This window comes from Paroedura picta, chromosome 9, assembly GCF_049243985.1.
Source record: "Paroedura picta isolate Pp20150507F chromosome 9, Ppicta_v3.0, whole genome shotgun sequence".
Taxonomy (NCBI): domain Eukaryota; kingdom Metazoa; phylum Chordata; class Lepidosauria; order Squamata; family Gekkonidae; genus Paroedura; species Paroedura picta.
The window spans coordinates 26,342,528-26,365,791 of NC_135377.1; the positions used below are offsets into that span (position 1 = coordinate 26,342,528).

The 23,264-nt window shown below is 39.2% G+C and overlaps 1 protein-coding gene across 8 annotated transcripts in view; it reads right to left on the reverse strand.

Moving 5' to 3' along the window:
* The window catches only part of RALYL (RALY RNA binding protein like), a 298,190-nt gene that overhangs the window by 199,473 nt on the left and 75,453 nt on the right, over positions 1 to 23,264 (reverse strand). The window contains exon 2 of one of the 8 annotated variants that reach the window (XM_077352015.1): positions 17,278 to 17,431. The exons of the other annotated variants lie outside the window; for them this stretch is intronic. The gene's annotated coding sequence lies outside the window, so the exon portion shown is untranslated. The remainder of the gene's footprint in view (positions 1 to 17,277; positions 17,432 to 23,264) is intronic. 8 annotated transcript variants of the gene reach the window in all.

Below are 23,264 nucleotides of genomic sequence, written 5' to 3' on the forward strand. Positions count from 1 at the left end.
ACTGCCATGATAAAGGAAAAACTTTCTTTTCCTCAGCAGAAGTAGGGGCAAGAGTTGATGCCCTGGACTCTCCCATCTGCAGGCATCTGTGGTGAAGGACAAGATCCATCATAACTTGGGTAAACGGCAACATCAAATGTGTGATGACATTCAGGTGAATGCTGCCTTCTCCTCACTACCACATTTGCCTTCCCTTCTCCTTGCTTCCCAGTCCTCATCTTTTTGCTCTCCAGCTGCAGTATATCGGATGTCCTCAGATTATTTCTTCAGTACTATTATATCACCATTTGCTTATTTGACAAAAGGGGGTCTCGCAAGGACATTGGTTAAGGGGAAACCCCACTCTACACCCCACCGCCTCTAGCTTGCCAGTGCCAGCTTAAGTCTGCCTGCTCGTTTCTCCCCTTTTCCCTGCCCCAAGCTGGCTCCAACCCAGTTACTCCCCAGTAACTTGTTTCTACTAATTCTGTCTTCAGCTCTAGTTCCAGCTCTATTCTCTTTCCTCTTGTTTCATCCTGCTGCTTCCTGCCTCCACCACTAAGTTGCCCTGCCTGTCATGTTTTTCACATACTTAAAGTAACCATGACAACCCAAACGGTCATCTGAGCTGTTTGTTTTGTGATGTTTAACTTTCAAATTCAACTGTTTACAGCAAACAAACATAATCTAAGATTTTTCTGCAAACTGGATAGCCAAGGTAGGTCTAACTGTACGGATCTGCCTGTCTGTCTGCACAAGCTTTGGCTATTATATATATTGAAGAAATAGCCAGAACTGCATTCAGAGAAATGGTCTTTCACATGATATGTGTGTCCATACATCTATTTATGTTCAAGTTTGGAACAGGGTAAAGCCAGTGCATGGTGTTTTCAGCACCCAAATGCAGCAAATGGCAATAGTTGCTTGTATATTGATTCATTTAACTATTTATGTGAAAAGAATAAAGATATGTGTCCATAAACAAGCAAAATGAATATCTGTCAATCATTAATTACTGCAGCTATATGAGGGACAAATGTTTTAAGGGAAAAATCTGTAGTTATTCATGTACTTCAGTTAAGCACCTCTATATTTAATTACTTAAATTAACATTTATCATCTTTGTGACTCCTCCTATTACTACAGACAGAAAACAAAAACTACCTGCTATCTCACTTACTGCCTTGAACAGAAAATACAGATGGAAAACTGTAAGTCAGGATAGCCCTTGGAAATATTAAATGTCAGCGCAAGCCACACCAATATTAACATTCATTTTTAGAAGTTAACCATTACATGGTGAAAGGCTTATATAAATGGCTTGCCACACAATGCAGCCTTCTTGAAGTTGTGGTTCAAATTTCCACTTGCATGTCCAAATGTGCCCTCAATAGCCTTCTCCACTAAGATCGTTTGCACACTGGAGGTTTCATGCTGGGCAGCAGGCTGGAGTTTTAGTCGTGGCAGGTTGCCCCACCTCTTCCTGCACCCACATGGGGGAGTACTTGGCCATGTGTGCCTCATCTTACCCTCAATTTGTGCTCCTGCATGGGAGCTGGGGCAGTGAAGTTCGCAGTGCGTAAACAGTCTATGTGAAGAAACTAACTATATGTATCAAGTCATTTGTGGACTTCACACAGTAGGATTTTTTCCACTTGCATCTCCAGCTGCAATCCCACATCTCCAGGAATAGTACAAGGCAAAATCTAGATGTCCCATTGGAGGAGGAAATTCCCATTCTCTCTTCGGCAAGCAGAAATACTGTATACAAGTTGATGGTACCCATGGGTTGATGATACCCATATGGGATTGTAAACCACCACAAGGTGAAAGGGAGGGTGGTATACTATTCCATAGGAGGTGCTGTGTGACTGGATACATGCCAATGTTGTGAGGCCAATAGAACTGTTGAAACTTTCTAAGGATGGAAAGACAAACAACTAAAAAAACAAACAAACCCTTGACTACTGTTCAAAAGGATCTGGTTTGAAGTCAACAAGCAAGCAAAAGATTCCAGTGCCCACCGGTGAACAAATTTGGAGTGTGAAACATCTTTCTTCTCTGTAATCAATATTCTAGTTGATGAATCAAATGTATGGCCACAGAGTAGTTATATTGTTCTCCAGGTGACCCAACCAATAAGAATATCAGTTGTGGCCATAAGGCGATATATTTTTCAACTCTGCTGGACCTAATTAAGCAACTACCTTCCCCCACCAATGGATCCTTGCACTAACGAGATTAAGCGAGTAGGTCAAATTCCTTCCATCCTGGATATTCCAGCCTTGAAACGGCTAGGCCTAAAGGTCTGAATGGCACCTGTGTCAGCCTCTTATTTTACTCTTTGACTGATTATGCACAGGGTGACACTGCAGAACTGAAGGGGGTGGTCTCCCATCGCTATGATGGGGGGGGGTAGCGACATACTGCTCCCCCACCACTGTGTGGTGGGGTCCCCATGCCCCCCACCACTGCCATGCAGCACAATAGGCTCTTCCAGCCCTGGCGTTGTGAGTGTGCACACACGATGTCGGGACATTCTGGATGCGCCGGGGAGCCCATCCTGTATGCGTGCTCAAGAAGCGGCAGGGCATGCTACCCCACCGCAAGGAACCACTGGCGGCCCAGAGCAGCCACTGCCGTATATAATCGGTCTTTTAAGCTACAGTCAGCTTGACCTCAAGTTCTTAGAGAGAGAAATTTCCATGATTTTTACTAGACCCAAGTTGGAACTAATGTTTCTGAACTGACAAAAGACTACTAGGCAAGTTAGACTCGACAGTTGCTCCGGAAACCTGCGTACAAAATGACATGGAATGCAGAATACTGCATAATTATTTTATCTTCTGCTGAAAAACTATACCCACTGCACATATCATATGAGATCAGGCAGAATATCTACCTCTTTTTTAAAAACTTGCTGAACTACTCAGCAAACTTTAAAATTAAACTGGAGTAAGTCATCACAATGCAGTTGATCTTAATATAAAAGAGTTGTGCTTTATTTGTTTGTTTACAAAAAGCAAAAAAAAAAGTTCTGTGTTCACTCAACTGTATTTAAGTACATCGACATTTGGCAGTAATGAAAAGAATATTACTTCCCCAAGGAAACTATTGAATATGAACCATGAACTGGCTATCTGTGTAACAAAACAATATTCCTAAACCCAGCTGAAGATGCAAGACTCCTTAGACATCCAAGTCAAACAATGGAACTGATATCAAACAGCTGTCTTCCCCTTTCTGAGCAGCAGATTTCTCCATGTCTCTTTCTTTATTCTTCCCAAAGAAATATTTAAATTAAAAACCCTTTCAATGTTGATTTCAAAAACATTTCACTAATCATTAACATTAAAAATATACCTTAATGTTATATCTAATAAAGTCTTCACCATTATTATGGGGGGGGAGAGGGTTGGCCTAAGACACTGGATGGCTCAGCTCTCATTGCTGCTAGATAACATTAAATATACCACCACTGCTGAATCACAACTGACTTTCAGAGCTCTTCCCAACCTTCCCAACACAACAGTCATACTTTCAGCAGATGGTTATAATGTTTACATAAACATGAGAACTTTATAAAGCCAGCACTCCTACAATCATAAAAATTATGGAAATATAGCATGGTCACTGGAAAGCCAACCTAAAGGAAAATGTGTATTTGGCATGGCAGTTTACAACATCCTGGCAGACAATGCAGATATGATGCCACCAATTGTAAAAATCTCTATACACCAATTCTTGCAGCTCTCCACTCAGACCATTTTAAATTATACCTCCGAATCAATTCTCTTCCTCTGCTTACTAGTCTGTACGTTTGTCAGCAAAGCTAACACTATTCTCTTCTCACTTGGGGTTAAATACAAGTGGCCTCTGCTGTCATCTATTTTATTTCCAAATCAAGATTATACTCCATACTAGTGCCTATGCGTCACTATACAAATGGACTTCTAAAACAAAAGTGTTCAAAATGTCTGGTATGATTCTCAACCCTACAGCCATTTTGTCCCATTTGCTTTAAGGAGCTCTTTTGCTTTGTGATCCCTTATTTATATATTAACCCTCCCATTTCATGGGAATATCAGATGATACATCTCTGATTATACTTTGGCATCACTCACTATCTCAGATAATGAACACTAGAGAGACTACTGTATGCTCCCTCATTATGGTAATGATTAAGTACCATTTTTATTGCCGCCATTAATGCTTCTCTTGATTTTCTCCTTTGCTTTGGTGGAGAATGAGAAAAATCTATTTATGAATACTAACTAGGAAGCATAAGAAATTGATGTATGAAATCAGACTTTGTAAAATATTTCAGTGCTAATCATAATGATGAGCACAATGATTCTGAAATGACAGTTCTAGATTAGTCTAAGCCCAAGAGCATGGTAAGGAAGTATAGTCTTTCACTCTAATGTCCTTAATAGAATTATAGAATCATAGAATCATAGAGTTGGAAGGGGCCACACAGGCCATCTAGTCCAACCCCCTGCTCAACGCAGGATCAGCCCAGAGCATCCTAAAGAATCCAAGAAAAGTGTGTATCCAACCTTTGTTTGAAGACTGCCAGTGAGGGGGAGCTCACCACCTCCTTAAGCAGCTTATTCCACTGCTGAACTACTTATATAATTTAAATAAATATGTTTCCATTTCTATCCTGCCTGTTTCTTGGGAAATAAAATCAGAGAAATATAGTTTTGATCATTTCTACAATGGATGCTTGGAGAGCCACTGTCAGTCTGAGTAGACAATACAGACTTAGATAGACCAATGGCCTGACTGAGTATAAGACAGCTTCATGTGATTCCAAAAAATGTCTATTTATTTATTTTGTAAACTTTTAACTTAAATGTTATATGAAAATCCAAAGTAATACTTAAATAAAAATCAAGATTGATAATAAAACATAGTGACTCTTCCCATTCACTAAGAAATACAATCATGTGCACGTTTGAATAAAAGCCAATGATCTACATATTGTGCTGTGTCATATGAAGACAATGCATACTTTTAATGGAAATTGTCAAATCATAGTAATGTGGCCCTTATATGAGTCATCATAAGTCACTATTGTGAATCAATACATGGTTTATTCTCATCTACCATCTAGACATGACTGAGGACAAACATTCAAGCAGAATATAGTTTCACACATGTTCTCTTATTTTACAGCTTTGTGGCGCACTCAAACATAATTTAAAATCATGGTTTTGAGCACTGACATTTAATGTCATTGGAGAAAGAAAGAAAATGTAAACAAACAAAAGATGACTTTGTTCAAGGTGACAATGCTCTTCAATGAATCTGTATTGATCTGCGGAGAAGGATAAAACTGGCGTATTTTACTGTTATATTAAGTTAGGTTTGATATATCAGAAAGCTAATTTAGCAACCAGAGGAAAAAAAAAAGAATACAGGGGCAGCAATGGCAACCATAAAAAGGCATTATTGTGCTTGCAATTAAGTAATAAAGCATCAACAATGTATACAAGAGATGGATTTTAAACAAGACTGGGAATAGAAATGATATCTCTTGACAATTAAGAAAAATAAATACTCAAGTGTTCAAATGAAAAAGTTACACTTATGGAGGGATGAAATTAATAGAGAATGTGAATGTCAAACAGCAATTAAAACCTGCCATAAAAAAAGTCACCAGCAGAAAGAAATAACAGAATATAAATTGTGGCTTGAGATCATTAAAACTGGTCAAGTTTTAGAATAAATTTTAAGAATAAATTGCATTCTGTGGTTCCTCCTCAATATGTTTTTGGGATTGTTTTGTACATGAAAAGTTGGCATTGAAATTGGGTATAAGAAACTAAGGCTCAAAACTGTCACATTAAAACAGGCTTCCCATCCAGGGATGTAAATATAAATAGATTTTTAATGTATCTTTTGAGGTGAAATTCAAATTTAATTTTGATGCCTGGATATTTTTTTTAATTACAAGCATACAAAGTAAAACTACCCAAATGTTTTTTCTACTATCGAAAAATAATCAATCTTATTTATTTTGCTTGTTTATACCACATTAGCATTGCTACTACAAACAAGTGGCTACGAATTAATTCAAGAAGAAAAGAAAGAGAAGGCAATAATAGGTCTTGGGTTGCTAGCAAGATTTTTCCTGATTCATAAATCTATAATTTATAGCCATAGCTGAATTACTGTATATTCACAAACCTATATGTTTCCCAAAAGCAAAAAAGAGGTGGCTGCAAGACAGACATGTTCGTTGATTAACTGAACAAGTATCTATATTATACACAGGGACAGAAGACAGCATAGCATAGCCTGATTTCATCATATCTCAGATCTTGGTAGAAATCCCCCAAGGAAGACTCTACAGAAGAAGGTAATGGCAAACCACCTCTCCTTCTGACTTGCTTTGCAAGCCCCTCGCTGGGGTAAACATAAGTCTGCAGCAACTTTATAGCACACCAAAACATAAGTATATTTTTAAAATGTAAAAGATGGGAAACTACTGATCAAAGAAGAATACAAATCTGGCTGATAGTTTCATATAAACCAAAAGAGATCTTCTTGTTGAGCAGACATTAAGAAATATTATTTCAGGCAACGTTTTACTTTGAAGAAATGGAAATGTACTAACAGCCAAAATTTGAGCTTAAAGTTTCATGACCTGGCAGGATTGCAAGCCCGTCTACTTCTGACTTGATTTGGAAGCCCCTCGCTGGGGTCACCATAAGTTGGTGGCGACAGCACACAAAAACGCAACTATATCTCTTGGTAATGAACTCATATCACCTTCCTTGTACCCATCTTAACCAGGGCTTGTCATGATGTCATCAATTCCACACACACACACACACTCTTGGTATACTTGTAATGAAGGATCTGACCCTGGTTATCAACACAATTAGTAGAAAATCCTGGTTTATATTAATGAAGACACAACAACATTATTTGGGCTGCTTTAAGGATTGTGACCTGGAATAAGAGACCCTCCCCTGTCACATTCCACCAGTGTCGGCTAGCATTTGTTTGCCAAACTTACTTGGCCATCACTTCTGCGTGGAGGGAAACTGTATTCAGCAAACTCACTGTAGCATCTATAAAGACAGAAGCTGGAGGAAGACCATTAGAAGGCTCTTGCTAGCTTTTCTCCTCCCCCAACCCGTCCTCAAGCAGCACCTCAACGAACATCACAGTTCTGTTTTGTAACCACTTTTATTTGCCCATTTCCAACTGACCCTGGAGTCCTTGTGGATACTATTCATTGCCTGTTCCTTAACACTTCACATCACAAGATTGGCATCGGCAGTATGAATTGTAAAAAAATAAATTAAGAAAACCCCCAAATTATGCTTTGGATAAGCATAGTCAATGTGTGCGCGCACCCCCCCCCCACACACACACACGTTCTAATGAATTTTAGATTCAAATTGCTGTTGCATTAAAAGGGGGAGAAAACTACCAAAATATGTAATCTGCAGAACTTTGTTAATTGTACAGTTCTATTGACAACTACAAGAAAGTAAGTGAGCTACTGAGGTAACACTGTGTTGTCAATTTGTTAACATGACAATGAGTAGTTTCTTATGAAGAACATGATATGCTATAATTCAATTTGACAGAAAACACAAATGATAAAAACCCAATTACTGGCTGTTGGATACAATGAAAAACAATGTAAATATCCACTGCATACTGACAGATCACAAAATGGCTTCAGTCTGAACCAACTAGACAACAACAACATCTGGAAAATTCTGAGAATTTTTAGTTACCAGAATATCATTGTCAGGCAAGTCTCCTACACAAGACTGCATGTCTATCAGAAAATAAATGTTTTTCCACACATTGTATTGCTGTCTGTATGATGTAGCATCTACCTCTCAGTGAAATTTGCAAAAAAGAAAATGCTAGCATCTCAACAAAACAATGTACTTTTATGAATAATGAAAAAGGATTTTGTCATGGCCAAACCGAACCCATGTACACATGAGCACTGAGATATAATCTCTGAGCACAAAGTGCAATAGTGTACTAGACATTCAATACGCAATGCAAATATCTCATCAAGTGCAAAAATGGAATTACAAAAATAGCATCCAACAAACAAGGAACAGGCAAGGACCTGCAAAGGTCATCACTTCCCCTGTATCACCCTCCCCACATTATGTCCTCTATCTCTTCTTCCTGGAACCTCCATATCCTCTTCCCTTTCTCTGTTCCTTACTATTCACTATCCAACATTCATTTTGTCCCCTTCCCAGCCTTTAGCTTTATTTATTATTTATTTACTTAATTTATATTCCACCTTTCTCCCTAGTGGGGGCCCAAAGCAGCTTACATAATTCTCTCCTTCCCCATTTTATCCCCACAACAGCCTTGTCACGTGCATTAGGCTGAAAGAGTGTGACTGGCTCAAGGTCACACATCAGGTTTCCATGGCATTGTGGTGCTTTGAACCTTCCAGATTATAGTCTGACACTCTTAACTATTGCTTAACTTTCCTTCCTGCCTCCCCTCCCAGTAGATTCTTTCTGAGAAAAGTATGACCACATTACCAACGTTATGCAGATGTGAAAAGAAGTAGTAACTGAAGGTACCAACACACGAAATAGCAGAAAAGAGTTTGAACAATTACTGTCAAGCTTTCAAGAAAAGTTACATTTTCTACAGCAGAAGCAGAGAAGGGCATATATTTTCAGTCTTGAATACAAAAGCAGATTTGCACATTACAAAGAATCAGGGTTACATAAAAAGGAATCTCTTAGAGTTCAAAATCTTTGCATCTAGTATAAAGTTACATTTTTCAGCCAGAAAAGAAAACCATTTCCCTGAAAGTGGATCACTAGAAGTGAGGGGTTTGGAAGAAAGGATTCCTAACTGTGATTGATTTGAGCAGTTGCTGTTTCTATGGAACATGCCATTTGGCTTCAAGCCACTGGCTAGCAATTAGCATGGCAGAGTACAAGAGTGTTTTTCTCTTTCCAATTCTTTGTCATGGTGAAAATGCATGTTGCTAGACGAAAGAAACACTGTGAGAGAAATGCATGGATGTATTGCTAGCTGGTTGGCCCTTATAGGCAACAGGAGACAGGTAAATGGTAAACCGACATAAGTCACACTTAGTCATGTATCCTCAATTGTTAAAGTTTTGAAAGCTCACACAAGAAGTGCTCAACGAACTGCAAGTCATGGCAATCCTTTCAATTAATTTGTCCTGATGGCAAAAACACATGATGAGGAGTGACTAAGAAATCTAATAAATACATATCGGGAATCACTTGTATATGGTATACGCTGCATATTTCAGTGTAAGTAACTGAGACAAAATGACACAAACTACCAATATTACTTAAAACTGGATGAGGTAAGCCAAACATAATATAAATATTCATTCCATTGCAATTATATTTCACTGTGCTGCAACTGCAGAACCATTGCACAGAAATTGTTCTCACTAACAAAGGCATCTGTTTTTTTCTTAAAGGACATGATCCTTTTACTTAAAGCCAATGGTAAGAAAACATTCATTTCATTCTAACATTTTCAAAGACAAATTGTTTCCAAAGCAAACAAAGGTTCTTAAATCAATTTTGATCTTCTAAAAGTGTCTTTTCTAATTTACTGAGAATGAGCTCGGCAAATGGCGGTATTTTCACTGCCTTGTTGAATGCTAAGCATTTAAGACTGAGGCATTTCTGAAAGATTTTTGGCAGCACCAGAGGCACTTACATCCTGACTGTATTAATATAATTCAAAACAAAATAACTTGTTACTGAATATTGAATATTACCTGAATATTGAAAAGGAAGATCAGGAACATGATTTCACAGTTGGAAGGGACTTCATGGGCCATCTAGTCCAACCCCCTGAACTATGCAGGACACTTACAACCCCACTGCCCATCCACTGCAACCTGCCACCCACCCACCCACTCCCGGACCCTCACAGAAACATCCTTTCTGTCAGGTGGCTCTCTGTTTAAAGCCACTGTTTAAAAATGTCCAAAGATGGAGAACCCACCACCTCCCAAGGAAGCCTGTTCCACTAAGAAACCACTCTGTCAGGACCTTCTTCCAGATGTTTAGATGGAATTTCCTTTGAATTAATTTCACCCAATTGGTTCTGGTCCATTCCTCTGGGACACTCTAATAATCTAGAATAATAATAAGTACAAGAAAAATACAACAGGGTACATGGCATGTAACAAGTATAACAAAAATCCAACTATGGAGGCACCAGAATTAATCCTGTTTAAAGGAAATAGGAATAATTTTTTAAAATATATGATCTATGTCCAGATTCTGCCTGCCATGCAGCCCAACAAAATTCTACATTTTGTCCTTTTATTTGTATTTTCATTTTATTTATTATTTATTTATTTACCATATTGATCTGATTCACTAGTGGTAATCTACTTCTATCCTTATAGCACATACTGCAATTTTTATATTTGTACTATAACAAAAGCAAACAAAGATTCAGGTGGGTTGCCATGTTGGTTTGAAGCAATAGAACAAAGTTTGAGTCCAGTAGCCCCATTAAAATCAACAACATTTAATTCTGGGTATAAGCTTTCTCATGCATGCACACTTTTTCATACCCCAAATTAAACGTTGTTGGTCTTAAAAGTGCCACTGGATTCAGACTTTGTTCAAAAGCAAATGAAGTGGGAAAAAATGAAAATATAATAACTCACGAGAGCAGCCCTTATGAGAGAATCAGAAGTTACAGCTATCCTGCCAGGCGAGTTAATTTACTAACATATATTTATTTTTATTTTAGTTATTATTTAGATTGATTTATTGGCCACCCACTTCCTGTGAACAGGTGGCAAACAGCAAGAAAAACATATACAAATAAATCTAAAACAATTTCAGGTGAGTGAATTCACTGAAAGATATAAATGAGAAGTTTTAGAAATTTCACAACCATCACACTATGACCATCAGCAACAAACGCTAGCTCAAAATAAAAACCAACAAATAAGTAGTAAGAATCGAATAAGGGACTTTGTCTCTACTGGGATCTAATATAGCTTTGAAGAAGGAAGAAAAGAAAAAAAGGAACATACAGTCAGCTTTGAGAGACAATAGATTAGAAAAACACAGCATGTTGTTCAGATATGTAACAAGCCCTCATTGGCTGCCAATGTACAGTACTGGGAAAAATACAAACTTAATAGAAGACTAGACGAAGTTGTTACAACTGGCTGAAATATTTAAATTTATTATTTTGGTCAGAGAAACGGTAATATCTACTTCTGTGATATAGTAGAACTTTCTGTTGATTTTTTTAGGGAAAAGGGGGAAATGGTTGGATAATCTGTAGATTTGAAAATTGGACTGTAGATTTGAGTATATATAATGAAAAGGGTCTGATGGTCTGGTGAGATTTAAACTGGTTAGAGGTGAAAGTGAAATAATAATGTAACTATTTACCGAGTAATGTAACAGGAAGTTAAAAGATATATAATGTCCATTCTTTGTATTTTATAATTAATTCTTTAAAAATGGGAAAAATACCTTTCACAATGGGCACCCCAAGCCAATAGGCATTCATGGTCAAGGTGACCTGAGGAGCTGAGAAATCAAATTGGAACCCTAAGAACGATCAAGCCACCAATTTAAATATCAGATCACGTACACACACACAAAAATGCACATGGTATTGAAATACAGCATCTTGAAGGATATTTGTTAGGGTCCAATTTCTTAACAAGCCATATTTGGTAAGTGTAACCTTGCTAATGGAATTACTGCAGTGGTCAAGGCCATAAATCCTAATAACCTTTGAATTGCCCTCATTGGCTGCCAACATTTTCTAACCAGCTTAACACCATTACCTTAATGTTTGTGGTTCATCATGCAGGCAAAATACTCAAATACTTTGGCCACCTCATGAGAAGGAAAGACTCCCTGGAGAAGAGCCTAATGCTAGGAGCGACTGAGGGTAAAAGAAGAAGGGGACGACTAGAATGAGGTCAATAGGATCAATAGGGGCTCAGAATGGGGCTAAGTCATCGGTAAAGCAAATCCCGTTCACGGTCAATTAAAACTTTGACATCTACTGAATTTGGTATGTTCTTAAATTTAACTGACTTTCTATATATACAAAGTACCAGGTATGGTGTATGAACAGAAAAACTGACTTTGAACATCATATCCCACAAATGAATTTTATCCACTAACAGACATCTCAGATACTTTGTATGGATCTGAAATGTCAGTCTGTTAGTGGATAAAATTAATTTGTGGAATATGTTCAAAATCAGTTCTTGTGTTCATATACCATATTATTCATTTTTTATATATCCATGGTTATCTTTGGTACTGTCTCCCAGTGTTTGCTATTGTGCTAAAAATCTGACAGAAACAAATCACAAGCAAATTACAAGTGTAAACTCCTTTCTATTCTACTATCATAAAGGGGAAAAATCTACACAAATATAATCTGATTGAAATGCATGGGTAAAACAAATGCCTGCTGGAAAAGGAATGCTACACCACTGCAACCAGAAACTCAAATAGGAAGGATTCTTTTTCTTCCCCTAAATCCAATTTATTCAGGCCAAATAGTGAGGAATGAATTTTTAGTATGGAAATTATTCATCAGAGTTAAGAGACACAGAGCAGCTTATCGTATAGTTGCTCTTTCCTTGTGGTTATGAACTAAGCGGTGGAAACCACATTTGCTTGCTAAAAGAACATTCTTGAAAAATATTTTAAGTTAATACCACAAAGACAGAGTGCATTTTTAGGAAGAAACTTTAAAATGTTTAAAACCACAAAAACATTCTATTAAGTCTCAAATAGATTAGAATGTTCAAAGTGCTTTAGGACTCAACCCCACATAATGCTGATTTATACCCCAGGCATCATAATGCTTCCCAACTACAGAATGACAAATAACACAGAGCTGAAACTCCAATGGAAGCCCAGAGCACTAGCAGCAAACAGGTTCCATCTTAATAACAAAGTATGAAAGCCCCATTCACTTCACTCTCTCAAAGGCAAACTCTTCCCTCCATTTTTATTTGCCTTTTCTGACTAGAGCACCCGACTGAAATGTTTTCTTCTTTGCTGAAGAACTCCGGTTGCCCCACCCTGTCACAGTATGAAATTTTGAGTTGGCTCAGTTAAGGAACCTGATAGAAATATGAGGAACCCACTTTAACTTACACAACTTAAATGGTACTTGAGGCATTTTGAAATCCAAAAATGACAACGTATTTCATTTAACATAGAAAATCAGCACCAAAAACCATATCTGGTGGGGCCAGAAGGGAGTCACAAGAATATAATCCATTTGATTAGCTATCGTTTTCTCTATAACCCTGTATAGGAGAGGGAAAGAGAAGAACACAATAAAAAGTATATTTGCCTAAGGGATCTGGAATGTATCCCACAGAGAAATTGGGTTACTGTACACCAGGGAACAGAACTCTGGTGTCTGCATGGACAAACAGGTCTACCTGAGGATATGTGGCAGACAGGTTTACCTGAGGATATTCCCAGGTGTTAAAAATTGCCTTGGTATACTTGTTTTGAATACAGCATTCATAGTTGGTCTGATAGATGCTATTAAAATTGTCTGCCAATGTATTCAAAGATCTTACTATATGGATGGCTTTGGAAAGGGCCCACTTATAGCTACTTTCCACATTGCTATTGCTTCTAAGCAAAAGCTCTGGGAGCCCATGCCTCCCTGTTTGACGAAATTGTACATTGTTGCAGAGTCAGCACTCAGAAGAAGAAGAAGAAGAAGAGTTGGTTCTTATATGCCGCTTTTCCCTACCCGAAAGAGGCTCAAAGTGGCTTACAGTCGCCTTCCCATTCCTCTCCCCACAACAGACACCCTGTGAGGTGGGTGAGGCTGAGAGAGCACTGATATCACTGCCCAGTCAGAACAGTTTTATCAGTGCCGTGGCGAGCCCAAGGTCACCCAGCTGGCTGCATGTGGGGGAGCGCAGAATCGAACCTGGCATACCAGGTTCCGCACTCCTAACCACTACACCAAACTGTCTCTCCCACACCAAACTGGCTCTCTTATCTGTCTGAGTCAGCACTCTCTTATCTTCGAAAATATCTAAGAAGGAGGTAAAGGTGAAGCTTACCACATGAAGCTCTGGAACATTATATGGGGAGTTGTTTGCATTAAAGGCCACTGGTTCTGTACCAAAAAAATCTTGACAATGGGCATCCCAACCCAATATGGAAGCATCTGTGATCAGGGTGATCTGATGAACCTAGAAAATGAATAACCCCTAAAAACCAATTGGTGTCATGTAACCTTGCTGGCCGAGGTTCACCACATATGATAGTGACTGGAATTCAGAGAGGTAAGTATTCTCATTTTAACTTAACTGCAGGGGGTGGGAATGGGACAGAGTGGCACATCTAGTGGGAGTTTCTGGGTGATGTCACTTCTGGTGATCTGTGACTTCTGGCGGCATGACAGGAAGGTGTGGCCTGCTGACATTACTTCATGGTTTCTCAGAGCCTGAAAAGCGTTTTAAGGGTTTCTCAATGGTACAAAGGTTGAGAAAGGCTGACTCAACCTAATGTCTCTTTTAGATAAATTGAAAGACAGAATTACTAAATTAAAGACAGAATTACTAAATATATTGTGAACTCACACAAATTAAGAATCGGCATGGCTTCTACAAAGAGATTATTAATGATCTAGATGAAGGGGTGGAAGGACTACTCATCAAGTTTGCACATGACACCAAATTGAGAGGACTGGAAAATACTCCAGAAGATAGAGACAGAGTTCAATGAGATCTGAACACAATGGAAAAATGGGCAAATGAGAACAAGATGCAATTTAATAAAGATAAGTGTAAAGTTCTGCATCTAGGTCAGAAAAATGAAAAGCATGCCTACTGGATGGGGGATACGCTTCTAGGTAACACTGTGTGTGAACGAGAACTTGGGGTACTTGTGGATTGTAAGCTAAACATGAGCAGGCAGTGTGATGCAGCGGTAAAAAAGGCAAATGCCATTTTGGGCTGTATCAACAGGGGCATCACATCAAAATCACAAGACGTTATAGTCCCATTGTATACGGCACTGGTAAGACCACACCTGGAGTACTGTGTGCAGTTCTGGAGGCCTCACTTCAAGAAGGACGTAGATAAAATTGAAAGGGTACAGAGGAAAGCGACGAAGATGATCTGGGGCCAAGGAACCAAGCCCTATGAAGATAGGTAGAGGGACTTGGGAATTTTCAGCCTGGAGAAAAGGAGGTTAAGAAGGGACATGATAGCCCTCTTTAAGTATTTGAAAGGTTGTCACTTGGAGGAGGGCAGGATGCTGTTCCTATTGGCTGCAGAGGAAAGGACACGCAGTAATGGGTTTAAACTACAAGTACAACAATATAGGGTAAATATCAGGAAAAAAATTTTCACAGTCGGAGTAGTTCAGCAGTGGAATAGGCTGCCTAAGGAGGTGGTGAGCTCCCCCTCACAGGCAGTCTTCAAGCAAAGGTTGGATACACACTTTTCTTGGATGCTTTAGGATGTTTAGGGCTGATCCTGCGTTGAGCAGGGGGTTGGGACTAGATGGCCTGTATGGCCCCTTCCAACTCTATGATTCTATGAGATGCCTACCTGACCAGTCTTTCCATGTGTTTTTGAAAATTGTAATAAATAACTGAATAAATGTGATCCAGCAGACACTATACACTTAGGATTTCTTTGGAGAGCTGACCAAGTCCTTCACCAAGGCCCCTGAGCAAACAAAACAATCATGAGATCACAGGACAAGTACTGTAATGAATTGGTAAGAGGTTAAACAGCACAAATAAAAGTGTAGGGGTATATTGAGATTTGCACAAAGAGGAAAATAGCAGTGGTGCCCCTCAGAGACTAGTGCTATTCAATATTGAGTCCAGTGCTACTTAATTCATCTATTAACCAAAATCTGGAATCAGAGATAAGCAGAAGAGAGCTTAAGTCTACAGATGAAACAAAAATATTCATGGTGAAAACCAAAAAAGTTTGTAATAAGATCCAAGAGTATCTCCCCAAGACAAATTATACAGTAAAGATTATTAGGAAAAGAACCGCACAGTTTTTATACCTTGTATAAAATCTATGTTGTGGCAGTATTGCAATGTGGAACGGCTCTGATCACTATATCTCAAAAAGGATATTGCAGAGCTAGTGAAATGTGCAGAAAAAGGCAACCAAAATGTTCACAGGATTGAAAAACTTTATGAGGAAAGTTTCCGTTTCAGTTTAGAAAAAGTGGAGACAGAATAAAAATGTATAAAATTAAGTATAGTCCATAAAGGGAAGAGAAAACACTTTTTCTTTAAAAAAATGGAACTTAAAAGAATATGAATGAATCTGAAGAATAGTAGATTCAAGGCAGAAAAATAAAACACACCTTCAGCCAATACAATTATTATTTTTATAAATGTGATTACACCAGATAGGCAGTGGTATACTAAACAGAAATTCACCCTTCTAAGCCTAAGACCTCAGTAGTGTAACTCTGTGTAGGTTTCCATTGATAATGTAACATAAACTGACCAATGTCTTCCAGAATGGCTAAATGTTCAAAGGCTAAATGTCCAGAATGGCTCCATGTTCAAAGGCAGCATCATAGATGTGAAGGCCTGGAATACAACTGAAGAATTTTCAGGAAATAAAAGACATTTGTATCGGTCCCCTGCACACCAGGATTCTCTCCCATTTTTCTGATGGAAAAAAAGAATTCTAGAGCACTGAAAAAAGCTCTATGAATTATTCTCTTTTGGAATGACTGAAATGCTTTTAAAGAAAGGGGCTTACTCATTAAAAATTTGAAACATGAACATTTTAAAGAAACACATCTACAATATAAGATGACAGTTTCTATGTATACTGTGACCTACCAGCAGCTCATAGACTTCTACAAAGTACCTTGTGACGTGTCCCATCTACTCCTCCAAACCTCAGATAAGACACTGAAAGTTTCTCCTCGTCAGCGGGTAGCTACAATTTCCAAATCTGCCCCTTCAAGTGACCCTAACAAGCATTTGGCTCTTTGAGGTATGGCCAGTAAGTGAATAACCCCACTAACTAACACATATGCCCACCTTCTATGAGTGTCCAGACCCATGGACAGAAGGTAGTTTGCTAGGTAATGTTTCTTGGTAACGTTTCTTGTTCCTCACTTTCACAGCATAATTTCACAGCCATATTTGCACTTCTGTAGCAAATGAAATGTACATTCTCTTGCTCAATGTCATATTCTCCCAGGAGATCCCTGGGGCATCCAGATTAGCAGTATTAAACTCACAAGGGGCCTTCTCACTGACCTTTCCTCAGATTGGTGTAGTGGTTAAGAGTGGTGGTTTCTACTATGGAGAACTGGGATTGATTCCCTACATCTCCACATGCAGCCAGCTGGGTGACCTTGGGCCAGTCTCAGTTCTGTCGGGGCTTTCTCAGTCTCACTACTTCACAGGGTGTCTGTTGTGGAGAGAGGAAAGGTAGGCAATTGTAAGCTTTCAGGTATTGAAAGGCATAAACACTTGGGGCTCTGTTAGTATTTCTTGGCTACCCAGCCATCTCTCTTCCTCAATCCCTAAATTGACAAGCTTCCATTTGCATTTTGGCAAACTCCATTTGCACGCTCTCATTCAGGTGAAGAACAATGTCTTTTGTCTTTGCTGGAGAGAGCCATTATGTCCACCTTGAGCAATTAGAAGCATCCTTCCTGCCCTGGGACATCTTCAGTAATCCATTCAAAGGAATGGTTTATCGGGTGATATGACCATTCCTCCTCCTAGAATCGCCAATGATGGGCCTGAAGGGGATTGGAAGGGGATTGACTCTGGGTGGGTGTGTACACAGCTATGCTTCCCAATCATATTCTATATGATTATGCCACTTCTGAGGTTTCTCGAAGTCTGAAGACTGCTTCAGAGGTTTCTCAACAGCAAAAATATTGAGGAAGGCTGTAGTGGCTTAAAGGAATATTTCCCCTTACCATTTTAATGTTACGAATATACATGTATGGGGCTAAGCTTTTGGAGATATTTTGTTCCCATTGTCCTGATATCTTAAAATCAGGAGATTGGGAGGGGTGTGTGTCTCTGGTCTGTGAGCCAGAGGATCTTTGAGGTACATACATAACTGATCTTAACTGAGGTCAATGGTTAACACAGGTGAAAAACAACAACTGCAGAAAGGACAGTCAGCATGCCAAGGAACTCTAGAGTTCGGCACTGAGGCTCCTGCTAGGACACAAGCCTTGGCAAGAGACCTATAATACCAACCCCAGATGGTTTCCCTAGTATCCTTACATGGATTGCTGAATGCAGTCCCCTACCTACCACAAGAATTCACTCTTGATTAGAAAGGAGTTTTTACTTTGAGAGCCAGCATAGTGTTATCATGTTAGATGTTAGACTATCATGTTAGACTAAGATTTGGGAGATTCAGGTTCAGATCTTCTATTCTTGCTGGGTAACCTTGGACCAGTTACATACAGACATCTTAGCCTACTTCAAGGGTAAAATAGAGGAGAAAAGGCGGATGTAAGCAACTTTGAGCACCAGTGGGAAAAAGGTGGTTTATAAATACTCATTACAGGCCATGGGGGGGGCAGTCTCAGAAGTCACAAGAATATGTATTTTGAATGAATAACAAACTCAGATTTCACCTAATAAATACATAAAATGATATGTAGTTTAATTTTATCCAGGCGTTAGTCATTTGCTAATGGAACAAAAAACCTATTCAAATTTTAGATCATTTTTCAAATTTGTACAGTGATATTGAATTTAACTTGCTAATGTTCATAACGCAAACCGTTTCAAAAGTGATCTGCCTAATTAATGCATTTACTGAGTGCATCAGTATGCATTACGTATTAAAATCTGCAAATTCCTCGAGACGTGTTAAATGGTGATATGGCACAGAAACTATTTTACCTCTTACGATCAGAAGACTTTTACATCGTCAGACAACAAAGTCTTCAATGCAAATTTGTGGTTCGGTAGAGCAACTGTTGATATGTATAGTGATTCAGTTTTAACAGCAAGCATGAAATTATATTATCAGTGTTTATCCACTTTCACATTCACACAGCCATTAAGAAGGAAAAATAACTAAGCAAAGTTGGTCCAACATGTTGGAGAGCTGGGAACAGAATATGGATTTAAACTGCAATACTAAAGAGAATTAACCCTTCAAAGTTCCTTGAAAGGCCAGGAACTTCCTCCTCACCCAACATGATTACAGCTTAGTTTACAGTACAGTGTATACATAGTCCCAGTAGCTGGGTATGAGTGCTGCTGGACTGAGGAAATTATTTCTCTTGTGTATTTCACCTTGAGTTCATTTATCCACAAGCACAGTGTGAAATCATTTTAACAGGTGATCTTTACTGAATAACAAGCCGCCTTAACATCCTTTGGATTTCTACAGGTTTGTGTTTTTCTAACAGGAGAAAAGGATGATCTACTCCTAAGGAGTTCTATCTTTACTTTTTCCCCCATCAGTAAGAAGCACAATAGCCAGTAGATGAAACACAGCATCAAAGAAAACACTGAAAAACCTGACAAACTCTTCTTTTTGAATTATAATGACGAGATGTCACTGCATACTGAAATAAAGGAATATATACCGTATTTGCCGGCGTATAAGACGACTGGGCATATAAGACAACCCCCCCCCCCAACATTTCCACTGAAAATATAGAGTTTGTTACATTACATTACAGTACCTGTCACTGTCACCATTGTATGGCCACAGTGCGACCGCAGCACCTCCGGCCCGCCCCTGCATCTCCCTGTGACCGGCACTAGTGTACAAGTGGGCATGTGCGAGCTCTGCGTAGACAAGGGGTGGGCCGGAGCGCTGCTGCTTCCCGCTGAGCAGAATGGGCCGGTCACGCCGAAAAGGCTGGCACCCCTGTCTTGCTGCTGATGCTCACCGCGGCCACGCTGATGACCCATCATGACCGCACTGGATACCGTGCAATACTGGATGGTATGTAGAATGAGGTGGGCGGGCATCGGGAGGCCACTATGGGCAGCTATGTCTATCCCAACTGAAGTGCACCCGGCGTATAAGACGATCCCCCCACTTGTAGGCATGTTTTTCAGGGGGGGAAAGTAGTCTTATACGCCAGCAAATACTGTATATAGGATTTCTTTTGTTTAAAAAATAAGTTTCTTTGGTTCCTCTGATTTATTAACCATTCCTCAAAAATATTATAAGTTTTTAAAATGAAAGGCATAAAAAGACGCAAGCAGAACTCTTATTTGTTTTGACCCAAGATTTAACAAAAACTGACAGCAGAGTTTAAATACACTGGTAATTCTACAGTCATCAATAATTGTGTCCAATGAAGAATTTTTGATACAATTCAAAATAATGATTGGTGAGATAAGGGGAAATCTACAAGTTACAATGAGCAGAAAAGCAAAGTTAATTATCCTTAAAACTGAACTCCTTGTCAAAACCACACATAGTATGGAACATTAATACGAGTATAAAGATCTTCTAAAATTCAAGCATCCTGTTAGAGGTTACCAAGGATCTGAACCTCTGCTGAGCATTTTTCACATTAGATGTATACAGAGCTCAGTAGGAAACAAATAAAAATGCCATTCCAAGCAGTGAGAAAAACTTTCACATGTATTATAAAAGTCTAACTGTCAGAATTAAAGATAAGAAAACACCAAACAAAACTGCAGCTGAAATGACAAATTTTGAAATCTGTGTAGAAAGTAAAAGCACAATAATAACAATGATCTTAATATAAGGAGAGAAAATACATATTTTTTTGTATTTCTGTTTACTGAGTGTTGGAATACTTTAATTGGAGAAGGAAATGGAGAATCTATAAAGATGCGTATTTCATGAAGTGCTTCAGGGCAAACTAAAATCTTGTCAATATATGCTTAAAGCTATACTTAAAACAGATTTGTAATGCCCCAGTTTTGGACAATTACATTCAGGACCAGCTTAAACTTCTCTGGAGAGCAACTTAGAGCCAATTGTTATGTTTTCCCTTAATGCTGCTTCAACATACCAGCTTGAAATATACACTTACGATGCCTCCTTAGGTATTAAATTTATTGGTCCCAGCCTAGAAAATATAATCTCTAATTAAGTCCCACTGTGATTCCCCGCCAGATATTCAAAGGAGCTCAAGCATGACTTATTTCTCTGAATCAAGAGCATTTCCCCAATATTAATATTATTACAATTAAAAAACAGTAATGGAGAAAACAGCTTTCCATTGCTAAATACATCCCTCTTGTGATCAGGATTCACTGAAATGCTTCATCTACTTACTTGGGTGTCCCAGGTGACTATTTAAGAGATTCAAGCAAGTAGTTGCCAGATCCCTGAACAACTAACTCTCCATTCACCACCGGCCAGTGGGTAGTGGGAGAAGCTACTATGGAGGATTCATCCATGTATAGAACTAACCATAACCAGACATGCATTAACAGTATAATAGGAACAAAATGGAGGGAGGCAGTGGGGCTATGCAGAGAAACAAGAATACCCTCTCTAGAGCTTCCATTCAGGCTAACTCTGCCTTTTGTCTGGGTGAAAAAGAACCACCTAAGAAGCAAAAGCAATCAAATCTGGTCCCGGCAGTAGCTAAGGAAGATGCCCCCAATAGAGGAAGAGGCAGGGAGACTGACTGTTGCTGGGAAACATATTGCAGCAGCCCTGAGCCATATGGAAGGGCGGTATAGAAATCAAATAAATAAACAAACAAACAAATAAAATACCGTAACTGTGGGGCTTTCCGCACCGGGATCCTTGTAGCAAATTGTTTGCTGAACGAAAAATCGCCATTTAAAATAGTGGAATTCGTCATTATGCATACCTGACTTTGTAGTGGAATCCAGTTGCGTTTCCATCGTTTCCCACAAGCTTCCGGTCTCAGCAAAAATTGCTAGAAAGGAAGCGCTATTGCCGAGCTCGTCCCGCCCCTGGCCGTCAAGCAGCCAATGGGCAGCCGTTAGCATGCTCCCAAACAGCCCCTTTCCCTTTAAGAAAGGTTTAAAAAAAAAAAAAACACCCATTGCAACGAATATGTTGATTCGTTGCAACGGAGAGACCCATCCAGCTGGCAGGTGTGTTTGAGCTGTCGTTTCATCGTTGCCATGCTCCCCCCGAGTGGAAAAAAAAATCCCCCCCCCTCACGGGCCCGATTTTCGGCTGAAAACAGTGTAAAAATAAAGGGAAAATACATCAGCAAACGGGCTTCTCTGTTGTTTGTGCTTAGTGACTAAACAGCTCTGGGGAGGGACTGAATCCGGGGAAGCCTCTAAACAGAGGCTCGCTGGTGGGTTGAACTCTGCTCACTTGGAGAAAAAAAAATGGCGATCGCTTCGCCGGAAGATCAGAGGAGAGAGCCAGGGGGAGGGACTTTGTAGAAACCACAACAATGGTAACGCACAGAACTTTCTCGCTAGTGTTGCAGATTGGCTGCAGGAGTGTAGCGCTTTCCGGAGGGTGAATCCACTTTTGGGGATTTCCCTGAAAGCACTACAAGGAAGTGCTTTTTGCGGATCGGTTTCAGGTGTGTGGCAGATTGTCAACGACGTTGTGCATAATGGCAAATCAGTAGCGTTTTCAATTGGCAACCATTGTGCGATTTTGAAGGCGTGCGAAAAGCCCCTGTGTTTTTTGTTTTGTTTTTGGTCTCTTTCTTGTCTTCAGATATAAAGGATGTGAAAAGTCAGATTCCTGACCCAAAGGAAACTTACTATATGACTTCCAGCCAGTATCTTCAAGTCATTATGTCCAGGACCAAACAAATATTGAAATGTCGTTTTTTTTTCTTATTAATGTATGCTACTGTCTGTTTTTCATTATTGTTGTAAACTGCTTAGTATCCCTTCAGGGAAAAATAAAGATACAAATGAATGAATTATGCACTTTCCACAGCGCTAGAAAAAGAAAACATTAAATAGGGAAGATAGCTTGGAGAAGGAGAGGCAGAGTTGGATTCCCCTTGGCCTGAGTCACTCGGAGAAAGACGCTACTACCAGTCCTAGGGAGCGCAACAACTGCGACTCACTCACAGATCTTGTGGGAGAGTTTCTTTGTTAGAGGGCTCCTCAGTCAAACCATAATGATTGACAACCAATCAGATCTTCATCTTACTTATGGAAAAACTGTAAAGAATGATAGATTATTGTGATCTGTCATCTCAATGATATGTGTATTGGGGGGGGGGGTCCTAAATAATGGCTAGCATAACAAGTACAGTTTTGTGCTAAAGAAATTCTTATATGGAAGTAGACACATTATTAGCTTCCCAATC